This window comes from Anabas testudineus, chromosome 11 (genome assembly GCF_900324465.2).
Source record: "Anabas testudineus chromosome 11, fAnaTes1.2, whole genome shotgun sequence".
Taxonomy (NCBI): domain Eukaryota; kingdom Metazoa; phylum Chordata; class Actinopteri; order Anabantiformes; family Anabantidae; genus Anabas; species Anabas testudineus.
In genome coordinates, this window is record NC_046620.1 from 851,702 (window position 1) to 871,348 (window position 19,647).

A 19,647-nucleotide genomic window follows, 5' to 3' on the forward strand; every position below is an offset into this window, starting at 1 on the left:
CTTTAAATGCTGCTTTTTGAAGTTTGGACATCTCCAAGAGAAATTCAGCTAAAGGGGAAAGATTCACTGGAGCCTAACATTCCTCATTTGGGGAGATTAGCTTTGGCATGAAAATGGATTTAAAGGAGCAGATTTGTGGCTTTTGCACGTTTTCTCCTGTTGTCCATAAATTCCACCCCCTGATCATTTTACAAATCCTCCAACAGTTTATGTATTGTTTTCCTTCCAGGCAGCTGTTGGTTTATGTTCTTATTCTATGAAGATCAACTTGCAGAGACATGAAACTTGGACGGTGGATAACACCGACAATATTTCAAGCTTCAACTATTCTCTAAATCTGTCATGCTTACATTGTTGTAGTGCAGTAGGAGGTGGGAAAAGATTCAAATACTCCCAACTGGGGTCCAAGATTTTGTATACGAGTCCATGTAAGGTTTGAAGAGGATAGATAGATAGCATTTTGAGCATAAACCCAGCCACAACAGGAAGAAGCAGAAGATTTATTAGGTTGACCAACCAAAGTTGAACCAACAGTAGCTCTGAATCATTTGAAGACAAAAAAAACTTTTATTCAAGGGGGTGAAAACCTGCTATCAAAGACAACGAAGACTGTTCCCACTGCAGCAACTGAATCCATCAAAGTGGACTATAAGCACAAAACCACAACCAGAATCTTTCCAAGATTCATCTTTAAATCTTAAAACTCATCAACACAACTTCTGCTGATTTTCACAAGGCTTGTTGAGTGAACCCTAAACCAGCAGCTGTGACGTGTTGTACCTGCTCTGACTGCACCATGGATCTTACTCAGAGCCTTTGAGTCGACTCTGATGTGGATTGTTGGAGGTCGGGGGGAGACGGGACAGATGGAGGAGCAGTAACCTAGACCAGTATGTAGAGAGTTTCTTCAGGACGTCATCTGCTCATCATCTTCATTTCTCTTGTTCTCATCCTAAGATCTGTTCTTTCTTGTGTTTAGGATCCATGTTGACATCAGTCAGTTATGATTTCCAGCCCACGTACATGTCTGTCATGTTATCTAGTTGCTGTCACTTCTTTACCAAGCGTCATGTTCCAGGGGATGAGGGTGGAGAGGGGAGCTCAGTCAGATGAGGTCAAGTGAACACAACACCGGTTTCTAGGGCCTCACCTGTCTTACAGCAGCAGGTGAGACCTCAGGTTTGTTGTGGTTATAGAATAGATCAACTGCTTTTAATTTAAATTCACAAACGGCCTCATCTCTCCCGGTCACCGAGTGCGGTGAAGAACTCAGTCACGAGGAGAATCAGCTTCGAAACTCTTGTTCCTAACCTAACTGTACCGCTGTTGACCAAACTGGATCTGTCTCATTTTACTTTCCTGGACAGTTTGGAGGCTGTTTGCAGGTAGACAGTTTTCCTCGGGGACTGCGATTGGCTGACTGCTGGACTGAAGGTTGTTGTGTTTGCGTGTATGTTCAGTTTGTGTACATGCTGTGTTCTGCCTGTCTGCCCTCACCGACACCAGAGACATCCATCCTCCTTTTCTTTCCCTTGTCCTGTTTTTGTACTCGTTCTGCTTCATGTGCAGACACCCACCCCCGGCCCAGTGTCTCTCCACCCTCACTCACCCTGCAGTGTCACTCAGAGCTCAGGTAAATTGCCTTAGAGATGAAGACAGAAGTAATTTCTTCAGAGCGAGAGCCGGGAGCCGACCTCGGTGCTGCTGCTGTGTCCATCTGACATGTGTCCCGCGGCTTTCTGTGATTTCATTTGTCTTGACCTTTACATGTGGCCAGGAAATCCATCCAGCAGCACAGAGACTGTGTCGGGTGGTGACAGCATCCTTCCCCAGCAGGCAGCAGGAATATGCTTCTGACACTTTCACTGTTCCTCTGTGTTTCCCCTGAACTTGCAGGCTTTCTTTAGTGTCAGTGCCTGTGCTACTGCACTGTGTGACAGTATGATGTGTGATGATGACTGCCTCTTCATTACCGTGCTGCTCTAACAGCCTCTGGTCATCTGGTTTCTGTCCTTGCAGCAGATGTTGAACCCCACTGCAGGGATTTGGTCATACTCAGTGAGGTCCAGCACCGATGCTCTAGTGAGGATGAGGTCTGGCTCACAGTCGATGTTCATTTCATCCCTGTCAGGATGGGGTCAGGGCTCTGCGCCGAATTCTTTCACACCAAAGTGTGAGGAAGAAACAGGTCTTAACCTCAGTTTGACGTCAGAGCTTCACCTTCACAACAGTTTCAGTGTTCTCTGTTGTGTTTCTTCTGCTTGGTCAGCAGCTCCTGTTTCCTTCAGATCGGCGGTCAGATCAGTGCAGCCATGATAAGCGGCTGCTACAGTATGTGAGCAGCACTAAATGAGCACATACAGGCATCCTGTGTGAGGGCGGAGGATCATTACCTGGTGTTCGTGGGTGAGCGGTTGCAGACGACCTCGTCCTCTCAACTGTTTCCAGCTGCTGATAAAAGCTCTGTGGCAGATGTGCAGATTTCACTGTGGAGGAGAAACTGCTTTTTCCTGGAGTTTAGGAATGTGAGGTATTCGTGTTCGTGATACCTCGTAGTCCTTCTGCTTTGTGTCCGCGAGCTCTTTGCACCTATATTTGTTTCAACATGTTTTCTTGGCTCAGTGTTTAAAGTTTCAGGAATGCACAAAGCTTTGAAAATCACATTCACAGCATAAAACCCATTAAGCTGACCTGTGTGTGTGTGTGTGTGTGTGTGTGTGTGTGTGTGTGTGTGTGTGTGTGTGTGTGTGTGTTCGACTTGGCTGACCTCCAAGCTACGAGGATCTACCTACTGCCAAACATGTGCAGGGCGGCTGCAGCACATTTCACACTCAAGCTGTGTGTGTGTGGATGTTTCAGTGTGTGCGGCTCAGCCTTGTCTTTTTTTGTCATATCTTATTTTTGATTTGTTCCACGACCTTTATTTCAGTCATCTTAGCAGACTTCTTTCACTCTCTACAACACACACACACAACCTCACAATGCGTGGATTAGCCCATTGAGCCCTAATCTCCTCTGTGTGTTAATAAGCAGCAGCAGATTTACCTGTTTCTGCGGCAGGAACAGAAAACCGTTTGTTCGGGGTTAGTGGTGGTTCCCATTGTATTCAGTCAGTTTTGCAAAGATCTTTAATAGATGATTAAAAACAGCATTTGCAGCTGTTAGACTCCGTTAACATTGTTCGACGTGCTCTGCTGCAGAATCTACCTGCGTCTGCTGATTCTAACTTGTTTACTGTCAACACTTGCAGGAGGATCCATGATCCTTCTGGACATATGTAGAAAAAGTAAAAACAACACAATCTTAGTTCTGCTTTTTTTAGACCAGATCAGTTGAATCTCTGTTCGATGTTCTCACCGTCACCTGAAGGTGAGCTGGAGGTTGCTCTGCTGCCGATCGCAGAATCTGACAGGACACAGAGTACACCGTAACACCAGCTGTAACTCATGTTCTGACTTTAACACGGTAAACTGTGCAGAAACATTTCAACTAAGGCGCATGCTGCAGTGTTGTTGAGTCTTTTCTTTATGTCAGAGGGATGAAAACAGGACCAAACAGAAGGTGACTGACGCGTCATTAAAGGAACTGTTGGATGTGGAGCTTTAACGAATGTGGGTATTTTCAGACTTTGAACCTGATCCAAAAAGAAACTGGCTATTGAAATTGGTCCCTAGTGTGTAACACATCTAACTGACATTTAAATCCAGTTATTCTACAGTTATATTTCACCTAGTTAATCACAGGTGTTGCTCTGTCGTTCATACGATGTACTGTTAAGAGAGTTTTCCTGTTTTCCTGTCATCACATTTTCTTTTAATGAGACGTGTAAATGATTAAATACTAGTGTTTGTGCTGGATAGCTCAGCCCCGTGAGCACACTAATGGCTACTTCAGGTGAACGAGTGAGTCACCTCATACCTGGTTGTGGAGAAAGTGAGTGGCAGTGGCTTGATCAGTAGACACAACAAACCTCTGCAGCAGTCTCACCGCTCACAGTCTGACGTAGACACGGACGCGTTCGTTAGCACTTAATACTCACAGCAGCACTATGCCATTAATTCAGCTGCATTGTCTCAATTTAGAGACTCGTAAGTGTCCATTTCAGTGTCAGACACAGGAATGTGTGCTACATGCTGACGGCCAGTTATCAGGTTTAAGGATGCAGGTCGTGGAGCATGTGCAGAGCGTGTGCAGAGCGTGTGCATAGCGTGTTAACCCACTGTGGCTTTGACACTGCTACAGTAAATCTGCATGAGGTGACAGCTCTGACAGTTTTCCTGCAGGAAGCAGCAGCTGATTTACGAGTATTACACCGTGGAGCCTGCAGAGTGTGTGAGTGTGAAGCAGGACCAGTGTAGCTCTGCTGCTCAGCTTTCCATCCTCTGGATTAGATTCAGGCTGCACGTGTTTGTATGTTTGAATCCAAATGTCATTTCCATTTTGTTCTGTGGTTCCATCATCCATGCCCACTGGATGTCGGGCTGTCACCGGGCTGCTGCACGACATACCTGTCAAACGTAAAGTTTAACAGACATGACTCCGTGTTACAGACATGACTGTGTTACAGACATGACTCTGTGTTACAGACATGACTCTGTGTTACAGACATGACTCTGTGTTACAGACGCTGTGTTACAGACATGACTCCGTGTTACAGACATGACTCTGTGTTACAGACATGACTCCGTGTTACAGACATGACTCTGTGTTACAGACATGACTCTGTGTTACAGACATGACTCTGTGTTACAGACATGACTCTGTGTTACAGACGCTGTGTTACAGACATGACTCCGTGTTACAGACATGACTCCGTGTTACAGACATGACTCCGTGTTACAGACATGACTCTGAGTTACAGACATGACTCCGTGTTACAGACATGACTGTGTTACAGACATGACTCTGTGTTACAGACATGACTCCGTGTTACAGACATGACTGTGTTACAGACATGACTGTGTTACAGACGCTGTGTTACAGACATTACTCTGTGTTACAGACATGACTCTGTGTTACAGACATGACTCTGTGTTACAGACATGACTCTGTGTTACAGACGCTGTGTTACAGACATGACTGTGCTACAGACATGACTCTGTGTTACAGACATGACTGTGTTACAGACACTGTGTTACAGACATGACTCTGTGTTACAGACATGACTCTGTGTTACAGACATGACTCTGTGTTACAGACGCTGTGTTACAGACATGACTGTGCTACAGACATTACTCTGTGTTACAGACGCTGTGTTACAGACATGACTGTGTTACAGACGCTGTGTTACAGACATGACTGTGTTACAGACGCTGTGTTACAGACATGACTCTGTGTTACAGACATGACTGTGTTACAGACATTTCTCTGTGTTACAGACGCTGTGTTACAGACATGACTGTGTTACAGACATGACTCTGTGTTACAGACATGACTCTGTGTTACAGACATGACTGTGTTACAGATGCTGTGTTACAGACATGACTGTGCTACAGACATGACTCTGTGTTACAGACATGACTGTGTTACAGACGCTGTGTTACAGACATGACTCTGTGTTACAGACATGACTGTGTTACAGACATGACTCTGTGTTACAGACATGACTCTGTGTTACAGACATGACTGTGTTACAGACATTACTCTGTGTTACAGACGCTGTGTTACAGACATGACTGTGTTACAGACATGACGCCGTGTTACAGACATGACTGTGTTACAGACATTACTCTGTGTTACAGACGCTGTGTTACAGACATGACTCTGTGTTACAGACATGACTGTGTTACAGACATTACTCTGTGTTACAGACGCTGTGTTACAGACATGACTGTGTTACAGACATGACGCCGTGTTACAGACATGACTGTGTTACAGACATTACTCTGTGTTACAGACGCTGTGTTACAGACATGACTCTGTGTTACAGACATGACTGTGTTACAGACATTACTCTGTGTTACAGACGCTGTGTTACAGACATGACTGTGTTACAGACATGACGCCGTGTTACAGACATGACTGTGTTACAGACATTACTCTGTGTTACAGACGCTGTGTTACAGACATGACTGTGTTACAGACATGACTCTGTGTTACAGACATGACTCTGTGTTACTGACATGACTGTGTTACAGACGCTGTGTTACAGACGCTGTGTTACAGACATGACTCTGTGTTACAGACATGACTGTGTTACAGACATGACCGTGTTACAGACATGACTCTGTGTTACAGACATGACTTTGTGTTACAGACATGACTGTGTTACAGACATGACTCTGTGTTACAGACATGACTCTGTGTTACAGACATGACTGTGTTACAGACATTACTCTGTGTTACAGACGCTGTGTTACAGACATGACTGTGTTACAGACATGACGCCGTGTTACAGACATGACTGTGTTACAGACATTACTCTGTGTTACAGACGCTGTGTTACAGACATGACTCTGTGTTACAGACATGACTGTGTTACAGACATTACTCTGTGTTACAGACGCTGTGTTACAGACATGACTGTGTTACAGACATGACGCCGTGTTACAGACATGACTGTGTTACAGACATTACTCTGTGTTACAGACGCTGTGTTACAGACATGACTGTGTTACAGACATGACTCTGTGTTACAGACATGACTCTGTGTTACTGACATGACTGTGTTACAGACGCTGTGTTACAGACGCTGTGTTACAGACATGACTCTGTGTTACAGACATGACTGTGTTACAGACATGACCGTGTTACAGACATGACTCTGTGTTACAGACATGACTTTGTGTTACAGACATGACTCTGTGTTAAAGACATGACTCTATGTTACAGACATGACTGTGTTACAGACATGACTGTGTTACAGATGCTGTGTTACAGATGCTGTGTTACAGACAATACTCTGTTTTACAGACATGACTGTGTTACAGACGCTGTGTTACAGACATCACTGTGTTACAGACGCTGTGTTACAGACGCTGTGTTACAGACGCTGTGTTACAGACATGACTGTTTTACAGACATGACTGTGTTGCAGACATGACTGTGTTACAGACATGACTGTGTTACAGACATGACTCTGTGTTACAGACATGACTCTGTGTTACTGACATGACTGTGTTACAGACGCTGTGTTACAGACGCTGTGTTACAGACATGACTCTGTGTTACAGACATGACTGTGTTACAGACATGACTGTGTTACAGACATCACTGTGTTACAGATGCTGTGTTACAGACAATACTCTGTGTTACAGACATGACTGTGTTACAGACGCTGTGTTACAGACATGACTGTGTTACAGACATGACTGTGTTGCAGACATGACTCTGTGTTACAGACATGACTCTGTGTTACAGACATGACTGTGTTACAGACATGACTGTCTTACAGACATGACTGTGTTGCAGACATGACTCTGTGTTACAGACATGACTGTGTTACAGACATGACTCTGTGTTACAGACATGACTGTGTTACAGACATGACTGTGTTACAGACATGACTCTGTGTTACAGACATGACTGTGTTACAGACATGACTGTGTTACAGACGCTGTGTTACAGACATGACTCTGTGTTACAGACATGACTGTGTTGCAGACATGACTCTGTGTTACAGACATGACTGTGTTACAGACATGACTGTGTTACAGATGCTGTGTTGCAGACATGACTCTGTGTTACAGACATGACTGTGTTACAGACATGACTCTGTGTTACAGACATGACTGTGTTGCAGACATGACTCTGTGTTACAGACATGACTCTGTGTTACAGACGCTGTGTTACAGACGCTGTGTTACAGACATGACTGTGTTACAGACATGACTGTGTTGCAGACATGACTCTGTGTTACAGACATGACTCTGTGTTACAGACGCTGTGTTACAGACATGACTCTGTGTTACAGACGCTGTGTTACAGACATGACTCTGTGTTACAGACATGACTGTGTTAATTAATATTATTATTATTTTTTAAATATTATTATTATTATTATTATTATTATTAGTTTTTTTAATTATTATTATTATTATTATTATTATTATTATTATTATTTATTATTATTATTATTATTATTATTATTATTATTATTATTATTATTTCTACCAAACTGAATGGACCTCTCTTGTAAATCTTCTAATAGACTATTTTAAGGAAATAATGCGAAATGTTTCCAGTTGAACTAAAACTACAGGAGCTGGAAGATGAAACACTTCCTCTGCTGCTGTAGTTTTTAGATTTTGTTTCTGGTGTGGTGCTGAGCTTCATTTCTGTTAAATACAATCATTAGTTATTACTCCTCATAATCATATTATTTAAATCACAGATTGCGCGACCTCCTCCTGTTCCGTTTTTTGTCAAGTCATCATTTGTCATTTTGAGCTTTGCTTTGCAGCCAGCAGGACGTCTGATTTTCACGAGGAACAAACGCAAACGTGGAGGAAAATCACTCTGGGAGCTTTTTGGAAGCATGTGATTTCCCCAGCTGCACGCCAGCAATCAAATCACAATCAAATCGGAGCCGACCAACGCGTTTGCATGAAGCAGGAATTTGCGTCTGTGTGTGCATCACCTCTGCACGCACCTGTTCACCGAGCTCACACTTCACACTGCCGTGTCTCTCTTTCTGTCTGTCATCATCTTCAGTTCTCCAGTCTCACTCTGTCCAGCTTCCTCACTCTTCATCTAAACCTCTCTGAAGCCTTTTTCGGCTCATTTGCTCAAACCTGCCGGCCACCGTCGGCCATAACTCAACTCTCTTCCTCGCCACCCAAACGCACTTCTCCGTTATTTCCACTGACAGCTGCAGCCGACTGCCACTTCTCTCCAAGGTCTCTGCCCTGTGATGATTGATGGGTGGATGAGCTTTGAAGCTCCGGGCCCTGCTGTCCATATCCTCATCGCTCGATGCCCTCTAGACCCCAGCGTAGCCTCAGGAGCAGCAAAGAGGTGTAGAGAGCAGAAAGTGACTGGCTTATCTTAGATAATAGCTTCATTTGCACACTTAATGATGGAGGCTCTTCATTCTGTATTCTGCTCTGACGAGTGGCTCTTTATTGCTTCACCGAGCTGCTTGCTGCCGGCGTTTTGGCGATGTAGAGCTCAGCTTCAGTCTGACTGCAGGCTTGCTCGGGCTCAGTTCTTCATCACTAATCATGAGTGAGCGGAACTGTTGATTGTCAATTAATCCTAGTGTTGCTGTTGTGCATGCGTCCTTCAGAGTGACGTCTGGGGAGATGTGTTGTCTGTTTGCCTTATCGCTGCTTTGCCTTGTTGACCTCGGCTGATGAACCACTATTTCATACTCATATGGAAATTCAAATATCATTTGACTAAGGAGATAAGTTGTGCTATTGTAGTCTAGTAGTCATGGCACATGGCCAGACAAGGAAACCAGTCACTTGTTTAATTTAGCAGCCCTGACACTGGTTACACATCTTTTTCACATACAGCAGAGGAAGTGTGTCATGTTGTCGCTACTGTTACCATCATGTTTTAGTGTTGATCTCCTAATCTAATGACGTTGGATCAGAGCAGTGAATGAAGCTCCTCCTCACAGTGGTTGAGAGCTGGGGCCACTTGATCCAACTAGACGTCAGCAGCAAACCGTGTGGTCATGTGTTCATGAAGAGTCTCAATCGTTGATGGAGAAACTAGATTTAGTCTCATCACGTGTTTCAGAGTGAAAACGTGCAGCAGGTTTCAGGTCAGCCTTGTTCACTGTGTGCTCACAGGTCATACCTGTGCTGCAAGGGCTGCTGGGTAATGGCATGTGGACACTGTGTGTGTCAGTCATGGTCACTGAATCTTTATGCTGCACAGAGCTGAGGGAGGAATGGAGCATTGTTTTATGTGCTGCTGCTGGAATTTGTCTATGAGCTGTCGACTGTGACAAAGTTCATCAATCACGAAACGTAATCAAATTCAGTGTGTGTGGTTCAAAGATGTGCAACAGAAACGCTTCAGAGAATTATGTGTGTCGAAGCTGCAGGAGCCTCAAGCTGCTGTGGTGTGTTGGATTACACAGTGGTTTTATGAAACACTCCGGGTGAACTTAAAGTTTTTATTGCTCGTCTGTTACTTTATTTATCCACGTGTAATAAGTAGTTGTAGTTGAAATGTATGAGTCTCCTTGATAAACTGTACGGACAGAAATAATCAAACCTTTTCTCAGACTCCACTGTTTCTTACTTCAGAAAAAGTCAAACCACCGCGAGCTCGGTGTTCAAGTCTTCATTTTCTAATTAAGCAGCTAATTAGTGCTGAGATCCAGGACAGAGTCTGGGTTGTGGTAGAAACACAGTGAAATATGTTGCAAGTAATGTGAAATAGCTGAAACATAAAAACTATACAAACGAGAGGAAGGAGACGGCCTGTGTCGTCCCTGCTCCCACATCCAAAATTTAACATCTGCAAATTGAGCTGCAGAGTTGAGTTTCCCACAGTCGGATGGTTTTATGTCTTTTCCCTCAAACTGTTAGAATCCAGTTGAGTCTTTCTCCCTGATACCATCATCTGCTACGCAGTTACTTCAGCTTTACAACATTTTGTCAGCAATAAAGTTCAAATTATTCCTCCATCATTTACTGAGAAGGATGATTAAACTGCAGCAGGAGCTCAAAGACCACAACTCCAACACTGCTCTGCATCTTTGGCTTTAAAGTGTCGGAACACAGAAGTGACACTGAACAGTTTGAGCTTCAGGTGATGTTGATGGAGATTCTTCGTTTTCTGCTCTTCCTTATGTTCTGGACGTCAAAGGTCTCTGAGAGGCTCCCTGACTATACAGCAGGAATACTAACAACCATCTACACAGTCATTGCTCCATTTCAGAGTGGGAGTTCTGACTGTCAGTCAGGGAGGGGGGGCGCTCTGATATACTGTAGAACCCAAGCTGATTGTGTGATTGGCTCATTTTCTGAGATGATGTAGATTTTAGTTTTCGTGTTAAGTCCTGAAGTCAAGTGGGACCACACAGACAAGTTACTGCAACAGAAAGAAGAACAAGTTCTTCTGCTGTTCTTCAGGTTTTAAATGTAAGAAAACAGCTGTTCACCAACAGCGTTCAGTAAAATAACTTGTTTGAATGTTTAGTGTAAAGTTTGTATGAATTTAATAAAAGAAACCAGAGTATCGAGCACAAACCTTCGGTTTTAGATTCTCCTGCACTGGGCCTCAGTCTGTGTGTGAACCTGATCCTAAATCTGCTGTAGTCTGATCCCAGTGTGTCCCAGTTCTCAGGGAATCCTGCACCCAGCCCACAATGGATTGGGGTAAAGATGAGTCAGACCTGCTGCCTTCGCTCCTCACTCCTCTTCACTTTCTCTCAACAGATCTGTAAGCACAGGACTTAATCAGGTCCTGGTCTGGACGACAAGTGGAGTCTGAGCTTCTTCTTCTCTACCAGGACTTGGACATTGCTCCCTCACTTTGTGGCCTTCCTGTGAAGCTGCATTGGATTGGACGGTCCTGAATTCAAGGTAAGGAGGGATGCCGTTTTTCTAAAACTGGATTCATTTACTTTTTTAAAGTGCAAAATAAAAATACAGGTCAAACACCTTGAAGATGTTGATACTGATGTAAATAAGATCCTTTCAGGAGGACGACACATAAAAGTCGTTAATAATAAATGATCAATGTTTTCCCAGATTTCTGAATTTGCACCTTAAATAAACAGCTAAGATGATTTTAATTAACAAATTAAGAAGTTCCTCTAAATATGTTGTGTAAATGTGAGTCTGTAATTCTCTTTAAACCCCAAAACTCTACAAAGCTGAATCCTTTCACTCATATCAAATCTGGGTTATAGCTGTAAAAGGCCTGAATATGTGTTGTACTCAAACAAAAATCCACCAATGAAATGTCAGAAATAGTCAAATATTTCACTCCCACTCTTTAAAATCAGATGAATATCTCATTTAAGCCTTTGGATATTAGGAATTTAGTTTTTAAACAATGCACAGTTCAGGTGAGTAAATTGCTAAATCAAATAATCTCTGACTGAGACATTTCATGGGAAACAGGCTGAAGACAACACACGATAAGTCAAAGCACAAATAGTGAGAGACAAAGAGCAGAAGTTCAGAGACAGAGAGCGATAAACAAGAAAAAGGATTTAATTGAAAAGAAGGTCAGAGCAGGAAAACAAAGACATTTCCCCTCTGTTGTATATTTCCTCTGACAGTCTGATAAATGGCCTCCACTGACCTGCTTCCTGTGCTCAGGTTCAAACTAATCGTACTGGTACAAATTGAGAGTTTTGGTGCCAGCTGCACAGGAAATGTATTATTTATACTTTAATAAAAGTGCTGTCAGAAAAGGACAAAATGACCCAAAATCAGGTCAAAGTTTTCCTGGTTTCTCTATTTTCTGAGAACAGGCGGCCTCACACTCTGTAAACACACTCTGTCGAATTTCTATAGAATCCAGGGACATGTTAGAGAGATCAGTGCAGGATAGACATGTTCAAACTCTGGTTCAGATGTGTGTGTGTTTGCATCTGGGACGTGACAGATTGCAGCCAGAAATTGATGAGTAAACACCGCAGCATGTGTTCAGTGTGGGTGCTTCAGGCTGAGTGTGTTTTCCTCAGGGCGATGCACAGATCCCACGGGAAAAGTTGAGGTTAAAGACCTGCAAGAACTTGAACACGCACATTTCTTATTAATCTGGATGAGAGATAAGAGCTTCTCCAGCATGACGACAATACGAAACACACACACACAGAGAGAAAGTCCTCAGCTGATATGTGAACAGTATCAGAGAACAACACAGACTCAGGGAGGCCAAACTGTCACGTGCATGTTGGGAGCAGCAGAACAGAAGACTTGCAGGTGATCTCTGCTGGTGGATCATGGAAGTAGAGCAGAGTGTTCACTGATCACAGGGATGGTGAGTTGTTCCCAGCTCCTCGTGGTCCACACGTCGACGTGGCCTCGGTGCAGCGATGTGAATATAAATATAAAGTCATGGTTTAAACTGTGAAAACACAACAGAACAATATAAAGTAGCTGTGATAAGTCTTGATATAAGATCGGGATATGTATATATATGAACTGAACTGCACTTTTGTTTTCAACCATCTTCATTGTGAACGAAGTCTCAATGTAAAACCAGGAACATCATGACGGAGAAGAAGAAGTGACAGTAACAGTGTGATCAGCTGTTCTCACTGCACAGACGTGAGAACAGCACAGAAACTAGAAGACGCTGCAGAAACCAGCGGGTTTCACTTTGTGCTAATGGACACAACATATTTGCTGTGTGTAGTTTGGAGATGTCAGAAACAAGCTGACAATAATGTGGCGTCTCTTAGTGACAAGCTGATTTTCAGTGTAACGAGTTTCTCTGAGTTTCTCCTCACTTCAGTCACGTGATCGCGCTGTTTGGAGTCTGTCGCTGCATAAATCTGCATGATAACAAGAAAAACAAGAGGAAAACTCAGAGTTTGACGAAGAGGTGCAGGTCATATTTATCAGCAGTGCCAGGTCAGGTCAGGTCAGGACAGCTGAGCGCACGTGGGAGCCGTCATTTACTAATCAGCACGTTAATTAACGACGTGCGACACTTCATCCTCGGTGTCTGGTTCCTGTGGTTCCTCATCAGGATTGGATGATTATATGTGGGCTACACACACTGTGTCGCCTCCGAGGTGTGTGAGCGCTTGTTTTTGTTTTTGCTGGCGACCAGAAGATGGTTCAGGTTCAGCTTCAGGTTCAGGTTCAGGTTCAGCTTCAGCTTCAGGTTCAGGTTCAGGTTCAGGTTCAGGTTCAGGTTCAGGTTCAGGTTCAGGTTCAGCTTCAGGTTCAGCTTCAGGTTCAGGTTCAGCTTCAGGTTCAGGTTCAGGTTCAGCTTCAGGTTCAGGTTCAGGTTCAGGTTCAGGTTCAGGTTCAGCTTCAGCTTCAGGTTCAGCTTCAGGTTCAGGTTCAGGTTCAGCTTCAGGTTCAGGTTCAGGTTCAGCTTCAGCTTCAGCTTCAGCTTCAGGTTCAGCTTCAGGTTCAGGTTCAGCTTCAGGAGATTCTGGGAACGTGATTATTGTTGATGTTTAATGGAACGTTTGTGAAGACACGGTTTGAGTTCATGACTTTACAGAATGCGAAGGTAGTGCTGTGTGTTGAACATCTACAGTCGATGTTTTCATCAAATTTACACTTGGGTTCATCTTAGGTTGAGGTATGTTGCTGTTGCAGTCCTCAGGGTATGCGTGTGTGCGTGTGTGTGTGTGTGTGTGTGTGTGTTGTATCTAGGACACTTAGGTGTTGATTTAGCAGGTTGATGTTTTTGCATGTCGGTGCTTTCAACGCTGGAAGCTTTTCTGACTCTCAGCCAGCTCTTTCTTCATGCCTCAGCTTCACTGCAAAGTTTTGTTCATTGGAAAAGCTGCAAACATAAACTTTACAGAGTGTGTGGGGTCATTTTAAGGCTGCACTTTAAGCTCCACTTCCTTCTTCTCTCTCATTTTAGTCATTTTTCAGACTTTAAATCAACATCTTCAGCTTTTTGTGTGATATTTTTCAACGAGCTTGACGTTAAAAGTTTGTCAGTTTAACAGTTTTGAAGCAGTTTAACAAGTTTAGCAAGTTTAGTCATTTAACTATATCAGGGAATTCTGTTTTCACTACAAACACTGGCGGTTTGAACGAAGCCGCTCACTCTGCCGTCATCACAGCTCCCTGTTTTCTCACCTACAGAGGAGCCAGTCTTTCAGATGCTGGATTCACACAGCTGTTCACTAAAACACTGTTTGCAGTCTGGGCTCAGCTGCAGATGAGCAGTTTAAGTGTTTGACAGCTCCGACTTCTCCTTCAGTCCAGGTGAAATCCAGGTGACAGCTCCAGTGGTCGACTTTGTCCTCATTCCACCTCGATACCTCTCTAACAATAAAAGGTCAGCGAATCACCAGGTCCGTTGTGATTTCTCATCTCAGGAACATTTCATTGTTGGATCTTCAGGAGAATTTCAGTTTGACTTCCCTTTTCGGAATCATCCCATGTTTCCAGAAGCTGTTCCTCTCTGGGCAGACAGGAAATGAGAGTTTAGCTCTGTTTATACCTGAAACAGAGACGATAATAAAACCGTGTGCCGGTTTTGAGATTGAGTGTTGAGTTTGACAGGAGCAGCGTGTTCTCGTCCTAACATCGACCTACCTCCTATTTTTACTTTGGCTCGTCAGACGCTCGCTGAGAGCAGCTTTGATATCTGCCTCCAAATGTTTGTCTGTCTTATCTCTGTCTGCTTCTGTTTGTCGCCTCACTTTAAATGTGTTGAATTAGTGTGACAGCAGAGAGGTGTGAGAGGAGCAGAAGTGTCAGTTATTAGAAATAATACGGTGGCAAATATTACATTTCTTCATTCTAATTCTAAACCGTGAGAGCTACATCAAAGCTGCAGCTCCTGTTGCTTTTTATGGAGTTTCTTAATTATCTGACTTTTTAAAAGCAGAGTTTGAAGATGGTGGTTTCAGTTTGTTCTGTTAAAGGTTTAGTATCACGATTACAATACAGAGGTCATAATACTACTGGGCGGACGGCGCCACACATCTACATCATCTACATCTATCACAGGGCGTTTACATGCACTCAAATGACCAGGTTACTGTCGGCTTTCCTGTAACCTGGTTACTGTAATCTGGTAGTGGATTACAGAACTCCGATCACTCTGCCATGTCAGCGTGTAACTCAGTTTCTAATCAGCTGCTTTTCAGAGATCGTGTTCAGGACAAAGGCTGCAGACACTCACCACTCTACTACTATGAGCTGAGAGGAGCAGCTGGATGACATCAGAGGTCGTTACATGGATCGATGTGGCCTCGTTTTTAGGTCAAGTCCATTTAAAACTAAATCCAGCACCATGTATTTCTTTGATTCACACAGTTCCTCTCACAGCGCTCATATTAACGACTTCACCCAGGTTATTTCCTGTCCCCTCCTGCTTTTGTCCTCACCATGTAAGCAGATCATTGATTACACCTAAGCACCAATTCGTACCTTCTTCTCCATGTGTCCTCTTGAGCCTTCTGCCTTAATTAGTGTTTCCTACCACACATTTCAGAGAAATGGACCTTTCACTTCAGGCAAATGAAGGACTTGAAATCTCAGTGTAGAAGAAGATGTTGTGCGTTTTCTTTCTTGTGTGATGTTCTGATATTTGGGTCACAACGTGCTGCAGATGAACAGTCGTCTCACAACGACGTCATACGAGCAGAAAACCAAACCTCAGAGTGAAGCTTTTTTCTTCTTCTTCTCTCATCTGACAGTCGGTTCGGTTCGTTGTTATCCATACAAAGCTCTCTCTCTCTCTCCCTCTGTACGTCTTTATGTCTCTCTCTCTGTCACACAGTCTGTCTGCTCTCCTGTTATTACCACAAAGTGCTCTCTTTCTGTCACATAGCTTCAAAATGTTTTCTGGATAATTAGATCTTCCTCTCTCTCTTTCTGTGTTACTCTCTCTCTCTCGTCCTCACATATTAAAGACAGATGAATTGTGATTCACTGAGGCGTCTGTCTTCTTCTCTCTTACGTAGTCACATTCCTCCGATGCGTCTTTGCTCTCAACACTGTTACCTGTGCCAATTAATTGTTGGTAATTGAATATTGAAGACGAAATGAAATGATGCATGATTCATGGTTTCTTTAACAAGTTAGAGCAATGACACCAAAATGCTTATTCAGCTATTTATAGTGGAAAATGATCTGTTCATTTCCAGCCGACACACTGGTGACCTCATTATAATGGGACGGACTAACGGCAGATATTTACTCCTGTGTCTTCTTCAGTAAGAGTCAAAAAGACACAAAGACAACATGAAGACAACATAAAGACATAAAGACATAAAGACAACATAAAGACAACATAAAGACACAAAGACATAAAGACAACATAAAGACAACATAAAGACATAAAGACAACATAAAGACAACATAAAGACAACATAAAGACAACATAAAGACATAAAGACATAAAGACAACATAAAGACAACATAAAGACACAAAGACATAAAGACATAAAGACAACATAAAGACAACATAAAGACATAAAGACAACATAAAGACAACATAAAGACATAAAGACAACATAAAGACATAAAGACAACATAAAGACAACATAAAGACAACATAAAGACATAAAGACAACATAAAGACAACATAAAGACAACATAAAGACATAAAGACAACATAAAGACAACATAAAGACAACATAAAGACAACATAAAGACAACATAAAGACAACATAAAGACAACATGAAGACAACATAAAGACATAAAGACAACATAAAGACAACATAAAGACAACATAAAGACATAAAGACAACACAAAGACGACACAAAGACATAAAGACAACATAAAGACAAAACAAAGACATAAAGACAACATAAAGACAACATGAAGACAACATAAAGACAACATGAAGACAACACAAAGACATAAAGACAACACAGTGCGACTCTCAGTATTAGCTACATCTGTCAGTTTCTTCACTAAAAGGCTGGAAATTGATATTTATCTGTCTGATGTGATGAGTTTAGTCCTAAAAATCTAATGAAATCTAAAGGATCCGTTTGTCCGAGCTGCTGTTCATTGACTGATGCTGATTCATGTTGATCATGTTCTGCTTTATTCGTTTTTCAGCAGCATGTTGAGCAGAAAACATTAAGAAGCAAACAGGCTCGTAGGAGTTGGTGTGAATACATTTGATGAGGGATTTTTTTTTGGTGACTCTTGGCCTGTTGACGAGGGTGCTATTTGGCATCAGCTTCTCCATCATAACCGACACAGGACGGGACGAAGAGAAAGATCCAAAAAGAAGGGACGGAAACCGAAGCAGCATTTGGTGTTTTGGTTGCAGAGGAGTGTTTTTATTTGGCAGCGTGGAAAGTGGGATTTAAAGCTGTCAATAAAACCAGAGTTTGGCAAGAACCAGTTTTGTGTTGGCGATGTTTGAGCCAGAAGGGTCGGCTGTAAAAATGAAAAGGAATAAGACTCATTTCCTGTCCCAGTGTTAGTTCTGAAGAGAGACAGTTTCTGTCAACAAACTGAACACGACGAGAGCCTTCAGCCTATTATCAGTATGTTCTGAGAGCAACACAGAGCTGCACAGACGATGGACGTCTCCATGTTTGAACTACATCTATAACTAACCTCTAACAGGACGTGTGCTTAATATCTCACCTCACTTACCTGAACCCAACCACTCACAGGACTCTAGAGTCCAGCTCAGTCCTGCACTTTGTGGACTCGTCATCCACCTCAGTCTGCTCCACTTTCAGTCACATCTTATTCCTTGACGTCAGTTTGTTGTGTCTCTGCTTTTATCGACCATCTTCACTAAAGGATGTTGTGTTGTCTTTGAATCTCATATCTGATCCATCGTGTACATTAATTCTCATATCTCAGTATCAGAGTTTCTGTGATTTCTATTGTTGTTGGAGTATATTTCCTGATTTGTTCTTTTTCTGGAAACAAATGTAAAATAGTTCTCAGAGGACGAAGCACATCTCTCCCTCTCTCTCTCTCTCTCTGTCTCTCCCTCGGTTGTTTTAATGTATTGCAGATGGATTCAGGTGAAGTCTGTTACACCCTAAACATTTACCAGATAAGAGGGGCGCTCAGTCCTCTTTTCTCTTGCCCTCTCCTGGGTCAGGGATTAAGACCAGCAGGGGATTATCTGATCTCAGTCCTGCTGAAGGCCAGAGATGCCCTGCTGCACAGTGAAACAGCACAGATACACAACAGCAGATTTATGACTGCAGCAGCTCAAAACACACTGAACACATGATCTCAAAGTCGAACTTGGCTCTGAGACACGCTGGTCTGAGGTGATCCTGGTCCCAGTGTAACCAGGAACCAGTCACTTCCTTTTCTTTTTCAAGTATTTTTGTTCCTGGAGTGATAAATAAATATGTGATAAACTGTGTTGGCCCCACAGAAGCTGGAAGAAGAGGTAATCAGTGAGGTAATCAGTGATTCAGTGGCGGCTGGTTAGTGTAGTGGTAACATCACCGCCTCCCATGTGGGAGACTGGGGTTCGAATCCCAGCTGTGGCCTAACACCAGTAGGGGTCCTTAGGCAAGACCTCCTCACGCTGCCCTGCCTACCTTTGTACCTTGTAATGACTTGTAAGTCGCTTTGGATAAAAGCGTCTGCTAAATGACTAAAATGTAAATTCACAAAACCATTTTTTCTGAATGTGTGTGATTCTGTGACCGACAGTAGCTGAGTTTCTGTTCTGTGCATTTGGAATGAGAGTATCAGTAGTTAAGGAGCTTAAACATTTAACACACTTAAGATCTTTTCTAGGCAGAAATAAAACCTAGAAATCAAACCTGCATGCAGGAGAAGTCCTGGACCCACAACGTCTCTCAACTTTACAGTTTCACTTTAGGAAAGCAGCTGTTTCGACAAATAGGAGAAGAGGATGCGTTTGTTGGACTATTTTCAGCTCCACATGGTGCAGAAGTGGGTGAATGATTGGAAATAAGCGTGTGTGTGTTTTTGTGTGTTCGTGGTGATGAACACGTCTTTGTTGATGTGTTTTTAATGGTTTCTGAACATAGAAGAGTGAGACACGTACACAGGACTTGTAGACGTGGTCTTGTTTCTGAGACATTAGAAGGCTGAAGGGGTTAATCTCCTCGTGTGTG

The 19,647-nt window shown here is 43.0% G+C and overlaps 1 protein-coding gene across 2 annotated transcripts in view; it reads left to right on the forward strand.

Annotated features, from left to right (window-relative positions):
* LOC113155161 (semaphorin-6D-like) overlaps nucleotides 1–19,647 on the forward strand; it is a 120,076-nt gene that overhangs the window by 12,002 nt on the left and 88,427 nt on the right. For both annotated transcript variants that reach the window (XM_026349716.1, XM_026349717.1), the window contains exon 2: nucleotides 11,340–11,486. The gene's annotated coding sequence lies outside the window, so the exon portion shown is untranslated. The remainder of the gene's footprint in view (nucleotides 1–11,339; nucleotides 11,487–19,647) is intronic.